This window comes from Cicer arietinum, chromosome 7 (genome assembly GCF_000331145.2).
Source record: "Cicer arietinum cultivar CDC Frontier isolate Library 1 chromosome 7, Cicar.CDCFrontier_v2.0, whole genome shotgun sequence".
Classification (NCBI taxonomy): domain Eukaryota; kingdom Viridiplantae; phylum Streptophyta; class Magnoliopsida; order Fabales; family Fabaceae; genus Cicer; species Cicer arietinum.
Window position 1 is genome coordinate 29,938,715 of NC_021166.2, and position 18,742 is coordinate 29,957,456.

An 18,742-nucleotide genomic window follows, 5' to 3' on the forward strand; every position below is an offset into this window, starting at 1 on the left:
ACAAGGTGTTTGAAGAAATGGGTTTGTGTCTGATGTTTTTTGGATTCCCATGATGCGTACAAGGTGTTTGAAGAAATGGGTTTGTGTCTGATGTTTTTTGGATTCCCATGATGCGTACAAGGTGTTTGAAGAAATTAGGTGTCTGATGAATATTATTTTTAAAGCTTTTTTACAGCGCTTTGTCAAATAAGCGCTGTAAAATGTCTTTTTTACTCACTTTCAAAAGAGTCGTTTACAGCGCTTTGTGTGAAAAGCGCTGTAAAAGGTATAAAACACTCATTATTTTATTTTTAAAAGGATCTTTTACAGCGCTTTTTAAGATAAGCGCTGTAAAATGTCTCTTTATTTTATTTTTGTGTTTGGTTTATTTGGGTTGGGATGACATTAAAAACATTTTTATCATTGTTTATTGGATTAAAAATATTGTTATCATTGTCTTTATCACAATACTTTAGGAGATGATGAATTATTAGAAATGAGTATTCTGAAGAATCTATATATATATATGCACTGAGCAAAAGAGAATCTCTCTATTCAGTTCAGTTCAGTTCATGTAAATTACTAATTTATATTCAGTTCAGTTCATGTAAATCAAGCTAAATATAAAACACTCATTGTTACATGAACTTGGTATAAAACACTCAAATCAAGCTAAATATAAGCAGAAAATAAATTAATCAGAAAATAAATTAATCAGAACTTAGTATAAAACACTCAATTCAGATTACATGCATATTTACAATAACACAGTTCAGATTACATGCATAGCTTATATAAAACAATTAAACATATATATACATTAAGATGCCCTTCTTCTTTTCCTGGTGACATTCACATTTGTTTGTCCATTTACAATACGAAACGATGGATTAATCCAAATTCCCTCATCATGATCATCTCTAAGATATAAACCATCATCAGTTGAATCAATTTCATGTGGTTGTTGTGATGTTGCAAATAAAAGATCATTACCAACATCTTCATCATTATTGTTATCATCACTTATTTTATTGGTCGATAGGACAACAGACCATTTATCATTAGAAGGATCAGTGACATAAAACACTTGTTGAGCTTGCGACGCTAAAATAAAAGGCTCGTCTTTGTATCCCACCCTATTAAAATCGACAAGCAAGAATCCTGACTCATCAATCCGAACGCCATTATTATTATCGACCCACTTGCAACCAAATATGGGAACACGAAACATTGTGTAGTCTAACTCCCATATGCGCTCGATAACCCCAAAATATGATAGATTTGCATATATTGGGTTTTTGTCTTTTGCACTTGAGACATGCATCGCTTCAGCTACGAGAGTGACTCCACTATTTTGCATAGTGGTCTGATCATCTTGTTCTTTGGTATAAAATGTGTAGCCGTTAATAACATAACCAGTGTAAGAAAAGACATGTAAGCTCGGACCATTTGCTAGCCACCTCAATCTATTTGAAATTGATCCGGGGTCTATATCAAATTTTGACATTATGTGATTTTTTAACCATGTTACAAAACTTCGATTGTGCTCTCGAGTTATCCAATTTTGATTCCTATTCATGTTCAAACGAGATAACTGATCAATGTGTATTGTAACATACGGTTGAACCTCATCATCATTGTGCAGAACATACAATTGTGCCTGCTCCCATTCTGTCCTTGATATAGTCAGTAGTCTCCTTCCAGTTATCCCTTCTCCTGATAGTCTTCCCGAATGACGAGACATGGGAAGCCCTATGGATTCAACATTGGACAGATATTCAGTACAAAATTCAGCAGCCTCTTCAACAATGTATCGTTCAGCAATACAACCTTCTGGTCGACTTCTACTTTTTACGTACCCTTTTAATATTTTCATATATCGTTCTATCGGATACATCCATCTCATATAAGCTGGCCCACAAAGTTGTGTCTCCTTAACCAGATGAACAGTAAGGTGAACCATTATATCAAAAAACGATGGTGGGAAATACATTTCAAGCTCACACAAAGTAACAACAATTTCCCTCTGCAATGTCGGTAATTTCTGAGGGTCGATCACTTTACTACAAATTTCCCTGAAGAAGAAACATAATCTAGTTAAGGCTAGTCGAACTTTTTCAGGTAAAATGGAACGTATACCTATTGGTAGCAAATGCTCCATTATAATATGACAATCATGGGTCTTCAAACCTTTTAACTTGAGGTCTTTCATACAAACCAAATTTTTAATGTTCGAAGAGTATCCTTCTGGAACTTTAACTTCGTGTAGAAATTTACATAAAACAATTTTTTCCTTTCTAGATAGAGTATGAGCGGCTGGAGGTAGATATGTGCGATTTCCTTTCTTTACTGGAGCCAGTTCATTTCTTATTCCCATATCGACCAAGTCCAATCTTGCATTGACGCCATCTTTAGACTTTCCTGGAACATTGAGTAACGTACCAATAACACTTTCAAATACATTTTTTTCAATATGCATCACATCGAGGAAATGTCTTACATACAATGACTTCCAATATGGCAATTCAAAGAAAATTGACTTTTTCTTCCACCCAGTTTTCACCAGCTCTCCCGCAAAAGGTTTGCCAAATTTATTGGTCAAACCTTGTACTTTTTCAAGTATTTGATATCCAGTCGGTGCTAAAGGAGCTTTACCTTCCTCTGATTTTCCATTGAATGCATTTCTCCACCCACGATACTGATGACTATAAGGTAAAAATCTACGATGTCCAAGAAACACATTCTTCTTACAATGTTTCAACCGCATCCAATTTGTACTCTCTTCACATATAGGACATGCACACTGACCTTTAATGCTATATCCTGATAAATTACCATATGCTGGAAAATCATTAATTATGCCGAACAACATAACCCTTAAATTGAAACATTCTTTCTTATACCCATCATAAACTTCCACACCTGTCTCCCACATACTTTTTAAATTTTCGATTAGAGGAGTCAAGTATACGTCGATATCATTCCCCGGTTGTTTGGGTCCAGAAATTAACAGAGACAACATCATAAACTTACGCTTCATACATAACCATGGAGGTAGGTTATATATTACCAAAATCACAGGCCACGTGCTATGTGAGATGCTTTGAAGACCATGTGGATTCATTCCATCAGTAGAAAGTGCAAGTCTTAGATTTCTTGACTCTATCCCGAATTCAGGATACTCGTGATCAATTTTTGCCCATTGTGGGGAATCTGCAGGGTGTCGAAACATTCCATCTCTAATTCTTTCATCTGCATGCCATGTCAAGTGTTTTGAATCTTCTTCACTGCGATACATGCGCCTAAATCTTGGTATTATAGGAAAATACCACACGACTTTTGCTGGAGTAGATTCTTTCTTCTTATATCGAGAGACATTGCATTTCGGACACGCCTTAAGTAGTTCATATTCGTTTCGAAATAAAATGCAATCGTTAGGACACGCATGAATCCTTTCGTAACTCATTCCAATAGAACACAAAATCCGTTTAGCCTCGTAGGTTCGACTGGGAAGTTCATTATCATCTGGCAACATATCTTTTATGAGTGTTAATAATTCCGTAAAGCTTTTATCAGACCATCCATTACTCGCTTTTAAGTTGTACAACTTTAATATCGCTGACAGTCTTGTGAATTTAGTACAACCATTATATAATTCTTTCTCTGCATCACTCAACAAACTTTCAAACATTTTAGGACAATCTCGAAGATCTTCTTCAACTGCTTTTGCAATCTCATCAACTCGGTCCGGCTCATATGTATCTGTATCGAAGTCAGTTGAAGCATATGTCGAACTATTCTCAAAATTAATGTTTCCTTTTTTTTTCTCACCATGTCTTATCCAACATGTGTAGCTTTGATCAATTCCATTACATACTAGATGTCCTTCTAATTCATCTTCTCTAACACGTTTTCCAAAACAACATTTTAAACAAGGACAAACTACTCTATTTGGATCTTTTGCATTCTTCACTGCAAACTCAACAAACTCCTTCACTCCAATTTCATACTCTTTTGACAATCGATTGGCTGAAATCCATTTCCTATCCATATTATACCACCTATATAAATGCAGTAACAAAAATAATAAGCTTTCAAAACATATCAACAAGTTTCAAAAAGAAACCAATATCAACTAACAATTTCAAAACAGAACAGATCATGTGGTATGAGTTTTTGACAATTTTTGACAATTTCAAAACATAACAGATCATGTGTAAAAAATACCTTAGACAACGTAGATGGCCGCACAGTACGTAGAGGATATTAGGGTTCCCAACGTATATAATTATTTGAAAGATGTAGAGGATATGAGGGTTTCCAACGTATATAATTATTTTAAAGATGTATTTTACAGCGCTTGTGAAAAACGCGCTGTAATAGGTAGTTAAATTCAATGAAAGCGCATGTGTTTTACAGCGCTTGTGAAAAAAGCGCTGTAATAGGTAGTTAAATTCAATGAAAGCGTATGTGTTTTACAGCGCTTGTGAAAAAAGCGCTGTAATAGGTAGTTAAATTCAATGAAAGCGCATGTGTTTTACAGCGCTTGTGAAAAAAGCGCTGTAATAGGTAGTTAAATTCAATGAAAGCGCATGTGTTTTACAGCGCTTGTGAAAAACGCGCTGTAATAGGTAGTTAAATTCAATGAAAGCGCATGTGTTTTACAGCGCTTGTGAAAAACGCGCTGTAATAGGTAGTTAAATTCAATGAAAGCGCATGTGTTTTACAGCGCTTGTGAAAAACGCGCTGTAATAGGTAGTTAAATTCAATGAAAGCGCATGTGTTTTACAGCGCTTGTGAAAAAAGCGCTGTAACTGATTCGCGAAAGCGCTTCCTTTTACAGTGCTTTTTTGACAAGCGCTGTAAAAGCCTTATAACGTGATGCGCAAACGTTATATGACCTACTACAGCGCTTGTTTTACAGCACTTTGCATCAAAAGCGCTGTAATAGGTTCCGTTATTTTTAAAATATAATTACAACAGCGCTTGTGTTTAGCAAGCGCTGTAAAATGTCATTTTTGGCGTAGTGACTACCTAGTTATATAAACAAAGAGCCAAAACAACAAAACAAAATATCGGCCAATCAAATCTGTTTTTCATGAAATAAATGGAACAAACTTTGTTTACATGTTAATGTGCGTGTTAATTTGGCCTGAATTCACACAATTAATAACCCTAAAATATCATTACTTCTCTAGTTCTCCTGGTATGCTTGTACACCGACTCTAACAAAAGTTTGAAGCACAACGTTGTACCAGTTTCTTTTGTTGCAACTTGCAAGAAACTTGTGTTGACGTAAGAGTGGTGTATAGTTGGTGTGTATATATATATATATATATATATATATATATATATCATTTAGATATTAAATAAAAAAAATTATTTATCATTTTGATATCTTTTTAAATTTCTTTTATCATAAACAAAATGATAAATTTCACCATAATTAATTCAAACAATTATAAAGTCTCAAGTTCTAATATAGAACAAAATATATAATTTAACCATATCAAAATTTTTGAAGTGGATCAAAAGTTAAATTTTTGAAGTGGATCAAAAGTTAAAGATGTCTCTATTTTTTTAATTTATCTTCTTTCCACTTGCAGACTCCCATATAAATGTTTTGATCAATTTAACGGCTCGGCATTAAATATATCAATTCATGTATTGTACAACTTACAAGGTCGAGAACAATCTATTATAATTTTGTAAGGAACGAGAGTTTAAAATCGGCCCTAAGAATTTAATCAGAGGTTGAATAGAGTCCAAATTATTATTAGTTTTTTTTTGCAGAAGCCTTTGTTTTATAAATTTTGGTGAGTGTTGTTATTCGTATTAGATAACTCACACAGAAAATGACATGTAATAGCAATTTAACCAAGACAATGACTAGACACTTCAAAACAAATAAGTTGTTGATTGATTAATTCAACAATTGAACCAATGTTTCAATTTACTTGAGCTTAGAATTAATATCAAACTAGAACCATAACAATCATGCATGCAGTGTTGTACTCTCTCCATAATGAATAGAGTCCAAGATAATTTATGTTTTTTTACAATGAAATATAAGAAAATATCATTAACTTCTTTACTATTTAATAATAGTATTTATAAAATATTTCTCATGTAATTTAAGTTTATAACTATTCAATTTTTTTTGGGTATGATTCAATTTATTGATTATAGAACATAATTTAACAAATTGACTTAATTTTTTATTAAGACTGCATAGAGAAAAGGGGATCAAATATTTTTCTTAATACCAATAATTTGATAAATCTATGTTTATAATTTATTTCACATGAAATAATAATGTAGTAACAATTAATATTTTTATTTTTAGTACAACAAGTGACTTATCAATCTATACAAGTCAACCTCCCAAAGTATATTCCAAGCCTAAGTTTAATACTTAATACATTGTTCTCTATATATAATTAGTGGAGTTGCAATAGAATGGAAAACAAATTTTCATCATTCATTTTCTTAGTACAGGAACATCTAATCTTTCAAAATCAATAAGATTGTGGTCTATGAGATTGAGAAAGTTATTCTTCACGAAATTTAACTTAGCATATTGAAGTTTTACTGCACTGTAACATTCTCGAGGAGTCTGTCAATGATCTCACATATTTGGAATCAACAACTTCAAAATTCTATTCAGAGCTATAATTGGGTTTTTTCACTTGTCCACTTTTAGTATCTATGAAGGATGCACCATTTTCAAAGGCGTCTCCAATTGAATAAAGTTCCCACGTATCTCTAATTCGATTACTACTTTTTCTCCATGTCACATGCACGCATTATATAATTAATCAATAAATTAATATAACATATTGAAACCATTTTATAAATGACATTTTCATAGGAAATTGATATGAAGAGGTGCTATGAAGAGGTTTCATTACCTCCTTATTCTCTTTTGGTGCTATGAAGAGGTTTGATTGACTTTTAAGGCTTGGTTCACTGCTTTCACCAATTGCATATTGCGTCCATCCCATGTACAAATTGTTTTCAACGTGTGCATATCCATGACGAATTCTATAATAATTTTAATTAATAATTAAGATAATCAATAACTTTGTCAGTTTTTTTAAGAGAAACTGAAAGGTGCATTGTTAGTTTATACTGACCTCTAACAAAAATGTGGTGTTTTGCTTTTATTTTGAAAACGGTTAATAATTAAATTTATGTAATAATATGATGATTTCTCATTGACAATGCATCTCTATTGAACCCATCTTTTAACTACTAAACTTGGCAATTATTAATTACCTAGGCATGCGTTGGCGGCAATTAGGCCCAAAATAGTTGTATACGACAGTTACTTTCATGTTCTTGTCTCTTACGAATCCATCATCGTGTCCAAGAAGCATAACCTTATCTTGCTCCCTAAACCAATTGTTGGAGATTGTCACATCAATAGAACCTCGTGTAACATCAAGAAGACCATCTTGACAATCATAAAGTGTGTTATGATCAAGCTAAATTCTTGAAGCAGAAACCAATCTAATTGCATCTCCATCCACTTGACCCAACGACATTATCTTTCCATTGGGAGCCATCACCATTCCGAGAGCTTGAGGTTGACAATGATGAACCCTAATTCCTGGATTATTATGTTTGTTGCCTAATAAAAAATAATAAATATATCATTCTAAGTTAAGAAGCGGAAAAAATGTCTATGAATAATAAAAGAAAAAATTTAAAAATTATAATAACAATTGTAAAATCTAGAATGATAAAAAAAATATTATTGCCGAAAATTAGATAAAATAATAATAATTTTTCTCTAATTTTATTGTTAGTTGTTACAGACGATAAAAAATTATCTTTATTTTATAGTCAGAAACGATAAAACAAATATAAATTGCATTTGTTCCATCTCTAATTTTCATCTCAAATTCAATTATTTTTTAGTAATATCAAGATTGTTATTAATTACTACCTTATAGATCATCAAGCATGCATTATTAGCGATGTGGACATTGACTCCTCGACCATCAATGGTAGTGAAACTACTAATAAGAAGGGGTCTCTCAAGTCTAATGATCATGTCCCTTTGGAATGTGATCCAAACTTTACCTTGAATGTTAGAAGCTCCATATCTCAAAGTTCCAGTTGTGGGTTTAAGGGGTGATCACTAGGATCAGTAACTTTATAATGAACAAGGTCTTTACCTATGTTGTTTGTCATTTTTCCTACATAGCCAATTGAACACCTGGCAAGTTGTTGTCGATGTTTCCTCCATTCAGGATTAAATCTCCAACATTGATCAATCACATTCATTTCCATACCTTCTATTTGAGATTGTTTGGAAGAAATAACAATTGTAATGAACAATGTTATCATCACAACAACTAAAACAAAGCTCCAAAAGTTGGAATTGATTACTTGATGACCAGTCATGGTTCAATTAATATACTTGTTTATGAATTAATTCAAAGATAATACAGATTGATTTATTGAAAAGAGAGGGATAGTATGGAGGAAGAGCTTTACTTAGTTTTTATACTGAAGAATAATAGTGTGAGCTTGTATTTTATAGATTAAAGTGGTTAGTGAAATTGTTTGGGGTTAGAAGATTGTTCAAGTTGTTGTGCCAGGCTAAGGTAAAGTGATCCACTCACTTATTTTAGAAGAAAGTTACATTTGTTTAAAATCTTAAGCTTAAAAGAAAGTTATATTATAACAAACTTATTATCGAACAACTAACGAAATTTGCACAATAACCAGATAACGTAATTGGGAGCGATAAATACAAATGGGTTAGACAAATTAAATACTGCCTACCAATCTTATATTGTTATTAGGGGTGGTCACCTCTAAATCAATCCAAAAAGAAATTGTAAACCAATTCAAAATAAATTGAAAACCTCACAAAATCGAATAGTTTTGAATATTTTTAGATGTCCTTTTATAAAAACCGCACAAATTGGATTTCATATTATTTTTCTAAATCCGATCTAAACTGCAATCATAAAATTTAAGACTTACTTATTTTTTATTAGTATGATATATTGCATTTATATATTATTTATTGGTTTTTGATTTTTATTTAATAATTTTTTATTTTAATTCAATCTATTTTGTTGTTATTTCATGCATTTTAAATATAGCCCACCATTGCTATTCCAAAGTGTTGAATTTAAGTATATTATATATTTTATTTTGCATCAAACCTTCTATTTTATTGTTTTTTTTACAATATTAATACTTTTTTTTTAATTATAATTAAGTTATCCTAAAATCGATCCAAATAAAACTGATTGAAATTGAATGGTATTTTTTAAAATTTGTTATCTAAATCGAATCACATGTAATTTTATCTTTGGAATTAATTTTTGCCTCGTAACCAATTAAACTACACCACAAACTCCTTTATTGTATTTGTTAATATAGGATGACTACCCAAATTAATCTTTAGTCATTATTTGAGTATATCATTAGCAATTTATAATATATGATTTAAAAATTGATCCTAAGATAAAAGTTTGTAAATTGAAAGTATTACATACATAGATTATAAAATGGCCACCACCTCTAACCCTCACGTTTCACTCAAAAAAATTAACACGTGTTTTTTTTTCTAAAATTGTTTATTCCACTCAAAATCTCTCTTCAATTCTTTAAAAAAAAATAATCCTCAATCACAATAAAAAAAAAAACACAAAAACAAAAATTCTAATGGTAAACTCACACAAAGCTGAAGAAAAGCAACAACAATAATAAGAAAGAATAAATTATAAAGGAGCAATCTAACTTAATATTTTTTAGGAAATTAGAGCGCAGAAACAAGCAAATAAGAATATGTTGGAAATGATGATGATTTTAATGAAAAGTTATTGAAAATACTGATGATATTTATGAGAGTTAGTTTTGTTGTGAATTGAAAAATAAGGAAGTCACACATAAGAGGGATATCACACACTAATAGGGTATATGAGGTGAAGGTATTGTACGTGGGGTGTTGTTATTCGTATTAGATAACTCACACAGAAAATGACGTGTAATAGCAATTTAACCAAGACAATGACTACACATGTCAAAACAAATAAGTTGTTGATTGATTGATTCAACAATTGAACCAATGTTTCAATTTAATTGAGCTTATAATTAATATCAAACTAGAACCATAACAATCATGCATGCATTGTTGTACTCTCTCCATAATTAATAGAGTCCAAGATAATTTATGTTTTTTTACAATGAAATATAAGAAAATATCATTAACTTCTTTACTATTTAATAATAGTATTTATAAAATATTTTTCATTTAATTTAAGTTTATAACTATTCGATTTTTTTGAGTATGATTCAATTTATTGATTATAGAACCTAATTTAAGAAATTTACTTAATTTTTTATTAAGACTGCATAGAGAAAAGGAGATCAAATATTTTTCTCAATACCAATAATTTGATAAATTTATGTTTATAATTTATTTCAGATGAAATAATAATGTAGTAACAATTAATATTTGTATTTTTAGTACAACAAGGGACTTATCAATCTATACAAGTCAACCTCCCAAAGTATATTCCAAGCTTAAGTTTAAGTGTATAATAATACTCAATACATTGTTCTCTATATATAATTAGTGGAGTTGCAATAGAATGGAAAACAAATTTCCATCATTCATTTTCTTAGTACAGGAACATTTCAAAATCAATAAAAGTGTGGTCTATGAGATTGAGAAGTTATTTCTCATAAATTTTAACTTAACATATTGAAGTTTTACTACACTGTAACACTCCCGAGGAGCTTGTCAATGATCTCACATATTTGGAATCAACAACTTCAAAATCTTGTTCAGGGATATAATTGGGTTTTTTCACTTGCCCACCTTTCGTATCTATGAAGGATGCACCATTTTCAAAGGCGTCTCCAACTGAATAAAATTTCCACGTATCTCCAATTCCATTACTACTTTTTCTCCATGTTACCTGCGCGCATTATATAATTAATAAATAAATTAATATAACATATTGAAACCATTTTATAAATGAGATGTTCATAGGAATTTGGTATATATATTGCTTAATTATTACCTCCTTATTTTCTGTTGGTGCTATGAAGAGGTTTGATTGACTTTTAAGGCTTGGACTGCTGCTTCCACCAATTGCATATTGCGTCCATCCCATGTAGAGATTGTTTGCAACATGTGCATATCCGTGACGAATTCTATAACATTTTTAATTAATAATTAAGATAATCAATAATTTTGTCAGATTTTTAAAGATAAATCGGAAGGTGCATTGTTAGTTTATACTAACCTCTAACAAAAATGTTGTGTTGTGCTTTTATTTTTAAAATGGTTAATAATTAAGTTTATGTAATAATAAGATGACTTCTCATTGACAATGCATCTCTATTGAACTCAATTTTTAACAACTAAATTTTGCAATTATTAATTACCTAGGCATGCGTTGGCGGCAATTAGGCCCAAAATAGTTGTATACGACAGTTACTTTCATGTTCTTGTCTCTTATGAATCCATCATCGTGTCCAAGAAGCATAACCTTATCCTGCTCCCTAAACCAATTGTTGGAGATTGTCACATCAGTAGAACCTCGTGTAACATCAAGAAGACCATCTTGGCTATCATAAAGTGTGTTATGATCAATCCAAATCTTTGAAGCAGAAACCAATCTAATTGCATCTCCATCCACTTGACCCAACGACATTATCTTTCCATTGGGACCCATCACCATTCCGGGAGCTTGAGGTCGACAATGATGAATCCTAATTCCATGGATAATTATGTTTGTTGCCTAATAACAAATAATAAATATATCATTCTAAGTTAAGAGGTGGAAGATATGTGTACAGATAATAAAAGAAGAAATTTTAAAACTATAATAACCATTGTAAAATCTAGCATGATAAAAAAAATTATTGGCAATTAGATAAAATAATAATAATTTGTCTCTAATTTTATTGTTAGTTGTTAGAGACAATAAAAAATTGTCTTTATTTTGTTGTTAGAAACGATAAAACAAATATAAATTGTATTTCTTGCATATCTAATTTTCATCTCAAATTCAACTATTTTTTAGTAATATCAAGTTTGTTATTAATTACTACCTTATAGATCATCAAGCATGCATTATTAGCGATGTGGATATTGACACTTCGACCATCAATGGTAGTGAAACTACTAATAAGAAGGGGCTTCTCAAGTCTAATGTTCATGTCCCTTTGGAATGTGATCCAAACTTTACCTTGAATGTTAGAAGCTCCATATCTCAAAGTTCCAGGTTATGGGTTTAAGGGGTGATCACTAGGATCAGTAACTTTATAATGAACAAGGTCTTTACCTATGTTGTTTGTCATTTTTCCTACATAGCCAACTGAGCACCTGGCAAGTTGTTGGCGATGTTTCCTCCATTCTGAATTAAATCTCCAACATTGATCAATCACATTCATTTCCATGCCTTCTATTTGAGATTGTTTGGAAGAACTAACAATTGTAGTGAAGAATGTTACTATCACAACAACTAAAACAAAGCTCCAAAAAGAGGAATTGATTACTTGATGACAACCCATGGTTCAATTAATATATAATACAAATTGATTTATTGAGAAGAGAGGGATAGTATGGAGGAAGAGCTTTACTTAGTTTTTATATTGATGAATAATGGTATGAGCTTGTGATTATATAGATTAAAGTGGTTGGTGAAATTGTTTGGGGTTTAGAAGTTTGTTCAAGTTGTTGTGCCAAGCTAAGGTAAAGGGATCCACTCACTTATTTTAGAAGACAGTTACATTTGTTTAAAATCCTAAGTTTAAAAGAAAGTTATATTGTAACAAATTTATCATCGAACAATTAACGAAATTTGCACAGTAACGAGAGAACACAATTGGGAGCGATAGATACAAATGGGTTAGGCAAACTAAATGTTGCATACCAGTCTTACATTGTTATTACGGGTGTTCAACTCTAAATGATTCCAAAACATAATTGCAATCCAATACAAGATAAATCGAAAACCTCACAAAATCGAATACTTTTTAATATTTTTAGATGTCCTTTTAGAAAAACCGTACATATTGAGTTTCATATTCTTTTTCTAAATATCAACAAAACCGCAATCATAAAATTTAAGACTTATTTTTTATTAGTATGATATACTACATTTACATATAATTTATTGGATTTTGATTTTTTTCTTAATAATTCTTATTAAGAAAATTCAATTTATTTTGGTGTTATTTCATGCATTTTAAATATAGTCGATCGTTATTATTCTGAAATAATAAATTTAATTATATTAATGTTTTATTTTGCATCAAACCTACTATTTTATTGTGTTTTTACAATACTATTTTTTTACAATTGTAATTAAAATATTCTAAAAACGGTCTAAATTAAACCACTTAAAATTAGATCGTATTTTTTTAAACTTGTTATCTAAATGAAATCACATGTATTTTTATCTTTAGAGTGGATAAATTTTTGCCTCAAAATTGATCAAACTACGCCAAAAACACCTTTATTGTATTTGTTAATATATGAGGACTATCCAAATTGATCATTAGTCATTATTTGAGTATATCATTAGCAATTTTTAACATATGATTCAAAAATTGATCGTAAGACAGAAAGTTGTAAGTTGGAAGTATTACATACATAGATTATAAAATGCCCATCACCTCTAACCCTCATGTTTCACTAAAACAAGTTCACATGTGTTTTTCTGAAATTATTTTTTCCACTCAAAATCTCTCTTTAATTCTTTAAAAAAATTATTCCTCAAATTATAAGGAAAGAATTGCAAGGATAATGCTAAGAAACAAATTTAGAAATGTTTGAAACTCAAATTAAAGAAAGATATCGTTCAAACATAACTTGGTTCTTAATATCAGTAGATAAATACATAAATTTACAATTTGTCGTCCTTTGTGCATATTATTAGCAGTTTACAATATATGATTGAAAAATGGATATTAAGGTAAGAAGTTGTAAATTGAAATAATTATAAGTGCAAAATTTGAAAAAACAAGAATAAAATGATAACAAATAACAAAACAAAAATATGGAAAAAGATAGAAATGAGATGAAGAATCACACTCAAACTTCTACCAAGAAGATGGATGATAAGACTTGTGAAATGAACATCACAAGAAACATAATTTCTTGATAAAAAAAATGTCTCAATCTAAAATCAAAATGAGACATATGTTTTTCTATATTTGACCATTTTCCTAAAATTAAATTCTTTATTTTAAGTATATTTAAGATAAACTTATATTAACGTACTTATATTTTTTTAAAGTCTAATGTCTTATATGTGTAACTTAAGTGAACAACATTTATACAGTATTCTTTAAACCTACAATAATTTTTTAAAATTCATTTTGTGATTGTCAGACAACTGAGGTTATTACTATAAGTCAAAATGATCATATCAATAATAAAAGATCTGGACATATAAGACCCTATTGAAGGTGCAAACACGAGAAGCGGGATCGAATTGTGTTTGACGAAGTTGACGATTTTTGCTTATTTGGTAACGGCTAATTGGTTTTTATGAATTACTTGGATAAGAAGCAATCAAATTTAAAGGTAGCAAACAATGAAAGCATAAATAATTGACACATAAATTTATCCTGCTTCATCACTAACTTGGCTACATCTAGTCCCCTCATTTAGAAGGCTTTAATGCACTAATTCAATTACCTTGAGTTACAAAGCGTCTGACTCTCCAAGCCAGTCTTACGAAACAGACTGACAGCCCTATACTTTTGAGGAACTAATCACCTTGGTCCTATAAGCCAAGTCTTCTCCTAACAACCTGACAACCCCAAATTGAAGAAGGAACTAACCACCTTGACCCTACAAGCCAAATCTTCTCCCAATAACTTGACAACCCCAGATTAATGAAGGAACTAAACCACTATCGGGTTGGATACAAAAGATTGGAACTTGAGTAGTTGCTTCTAACAAAGCTGATAATAATAATAACTCTCACACTCTAACAAAATAACACTCAGAAAATATTTCTAAGTTGAACAAGTGTTTCTCTCTTTTGACTCTAAGATGAATTTTGAATTTTGAGCTTGGGTTTTTCTATTATTTTCTGCTTTTTGATGCTCTTCTTATTCTTCTTCAGCCTTGAGTATCTATTTATAGTTAAAATTTAGGCTTCAATTTAGTCCTATTTTAATTTTGAATTGTATCTTGTTTAAATTAAATTTGTAAATTCTTCAGATTGATTATGTTTTTATTTTCTTTAAATTGAATTTTGTAAATTCTTCAGATTGATAATGTTTTTATTTTCTTTAAATTGAGTTTGTAAATTCTTCAAATTTGATTCTATTTGTATTTTGTTCAAATTGCGCTTGTAAAAGATTGCTTTTGTTCATATTTTGTTGTACATAAATCTTGATGAAATCTTTTCCAAATGTTGATGAAATCTTTTTCAAATCTTGATGAAATCTTCTTCAAATGTTGATCAAATGTTCTTCAAATTTGGATCAAACCTTCTTCAAATTTGGATCAAACCTTCTTCAAATCTTGATCATATCTTCTTTACAACTTGGTCAAAGATTTTCTTCAATTATAAATATGAATCAAATCTTATTTTAGATTTTTTTCAAAATCATGAATCTTCTTTCATACTATTTGAAGTCAAATATATACATGGAAGTATTTCATACATGGAAGTCAAAAATTTACAAATCTTATAACCGATTAAACTACATTGATTTTGTTCACATGTAATTTTATCTTTGGATTGAATGAATTTTTGCTTCATAACCGATTAAACTACACCACAAACTCCTTTATTGTATTTGTTAATATACGATGACTACCCAAATTGATCATTAGTCATTATTTGAGTATATCATTAGCAATTTATAATATATGATTCAAAAATTGATCCTAAGATAAAAATTTGTAAATTGGAAGTATTAAATACATGGAAGTATTCTGAAATTATTTTTTCCTTTCAAAATCTCTCCTCGATTCTTAAAACAAAAATCAATCCTCAATCACAATAAAAAACAAAAATTCTAATGGTAAACACACACAAGGCTGAAGAAAAGCAACAACAATAATAAGAAAGAATAAATGATAAAGGAGCAATCTAACCCAATATTTTTTAGGAAATTAGAGCGCGGAAACAAAGAAATAAGAATATGTTGGAAATGATGATGATTTTAATGAAACGTTGTTGGAAATAATGATGACATTTATGAGAGTTAGTGTTGTTGTGAATTAAAAAATAAGGAAGTCCCACATATGAGGGATATCACACTAGGAGGGTATATAAGGTGGAGGTATGGTACTTGGGATGTGCCTAAAGGGGTACCCCAATTTTGTAAAGGAGGGAGAATGCAAGCAAAATTGACTGCAACTCACGCGCGCTGCAGTCGTCGGGTCGGGTCAGGCCTGAGCCTTAGCTTTGGCTTCTTTAATTGATACGTTAATTATATAATTACTTATATAATTATCCACCGAGTCATTATTCAACATCTGATCCAATCAGTCCCTCCTGGTCAAAAATCCAAGTCAAAACTAAGCGCACGTTTTGTGGTCACACAAATGGTGGCACCCGTTTCTGTGGTCAAATCAGGCTTAATGGATCACACTTTTCTCTTTGATCCAGTTACATATTTCTTTTATAGATAGAGGACTCTCCTCAGTTGAAAAGACACACCAAAGTTCTCTATATCTAAGGCTTTTCTCTCTTATCACTTTCCTTGCTCATTTCTACTATTTATTTTGAATGGTCTTAGTCCCATATTACGAGTGGTAGTCATTCTACTGCCATACTGTGGGCGTAATTCTAGAACGGTTTTCTACAGTGCAGTAGAACTCTGATACAGTGAACTGAGTTGTTTTATCCTGGGGACTTTGTGGTTGATAGTTTGCCTTGCACAATTTGGGCAATTCCTCGAAACGTCTTAAAGAGAGCGACCTAGACCGTGACTCAACCTAGTAATATTGTCAGTGGCCTAAATTATTTTTTCAAAGTTCTTTTAAATTCAAAAATAACAATTTCAAGATGTTTTCATATTGTCATGTCTACCGAAGAAATTACTGAGACAGGGTCATCTGCTTTTGACTACAACAAACTGCTTTGGTTTGAGGGAAGTCACTTCAAACGATTGCAACAAAATATGTTATTTTTTTTAACCACGAAAAAGCTTGCCACCGTTCTGAAGGATGAAATTCCTGTTGTTCCAAAAATAGATAACCAAATAGAAAAGGATAAGAAAGCTCCTGAAATAACCCAATGGGAACATAATGATTACTTATGTAAGAATTATATTCTCAATGGACTTGCTGATGATCTGTATGATTACTATAGTTTCGACAACAAAACTGCTAAACAGGTTTGGGATGCTCTTAAGAAGAAATAGCATATTGAGGAAGCTGGGGTAAAAAAGTGGAAGCTCAATCTAATGAAATCCAGAAAATTGCTCACGAGATTATCTCTGAAGGTATGTCCCTAGATGAACAATTTCAAATTGTTGTTATTATTGACAAACTGCCCCCTGCTTGGAATGATTTTAAAAATTCTTTCAGACATAAAACAAAAGAATTCTCTCTAAAAAGTATGATAACCCGCATTAGAATTGAGGAGGAATCCCGAAAGCAAGATCAGAAAAATGAAGTTCTTCTTGTGGAAAATAACAAGAAAAAGAAATTCATCGGAGCATTTCTGAAGCTAAACGGCAAACAACTAAAGAATCAGAACCGCAATTTAAAAACCAGCAACAAGAATGGGAACCCTCCAAAGGTCCCAATTATAAGGCAGCAACCACCTCCTTGAAATGGCCCTCGCTCACCTTTTCTCTGTTTTCATTGTGGGAAAGACGGTCATATAGCACACAAGTGTAGAAGCAAGCATGGCCCTAATAATCAGGCTAACTTGACATAAGAGCAATCTATTGCTATGATAACTGAGATAAACCTTGTTGGTGGATCAGATGGATGGTAAATAGACACTGGCGCCTCACGCCATGTCTGCTATGAACGTGTTGTGTTTAAAATATACATTGCTGTTGAAGATAAGAAAGTATTGTTGGATGATTCCTACACCACTAATGTTGGTGGTATTGGAGATGTGGAACTAATATTCACTTCTAGAAAGACCTTAATTCTTAAGAATGTCATGCACACTCCAGAAATAAGGAAGAATCTGATTTCTGAGTTTCTTCTCAATAAGGCAGGGTTTACTTAGTCTATAGGAGCATGTTTGTATAACATTTCTAAAAATGGTATTTTTTTTTTTGGAAAGGGTACGCCACTGATGGCATGTTTAAATTGAATATTGAAATTAAAAAAATGTCTACTTATGCTTACATGTTGTGTGATTTTAATATTTGGAACGATAGACTCTGTCATATGAACAAACGCGTAATTTCAAACTTAAGTAACCTAGGTTTAATTCCAAAGTTATCCTTAAAGGATTTTGAAAAATGTGATTTTTGCAGTCAAGCTAAAATAAATAAGAGTTCACATAAAATAGTAGTTAGAGAATCTGAACCTTTAGACTTAATACACTATGATATATGTGAACTAGATGGGACGTTAACCAGAAATGGAAAGCATTATTTCATCACTTTTATTGACGATTACTCTGATTACACTTTTTTATATCTAATAAAAAATAAAAGTGAAGCGATTGACATGTTTAAGATCTTTGTAACTGAAATTGAAAATCAATTTAGTAAAAAGATTAAGAGGTTTCATAATGATAGAGAAACAAAGTATGATTCTAGTTTATTTAATGAGTTTTATAAA

The 18,742-nt window shown here is 30.9% G+C and overlaps 2 pseudogenes; both read right to left on the reverse strand.

Moving 5' to 3' along the window:
* Positions 1–6,551: 6,551 nt before the first annotated feature.
* Positions 6,552–8,391, reverse strand: LOC101515526 (probable pectate lyase 4; annotated as a pseudogene).
* A 2,312-nt stretch (positions 8,392–10,703) lies between these two features.
* LOC101515205 (probable pectate lyase 4) lies at positions 10,704–12,531 on the reverse strand (annotated as a pseudogene).
* Between the last annotated feature and the right edge of the window lie 6,211 nt (positions 12,532–18,742).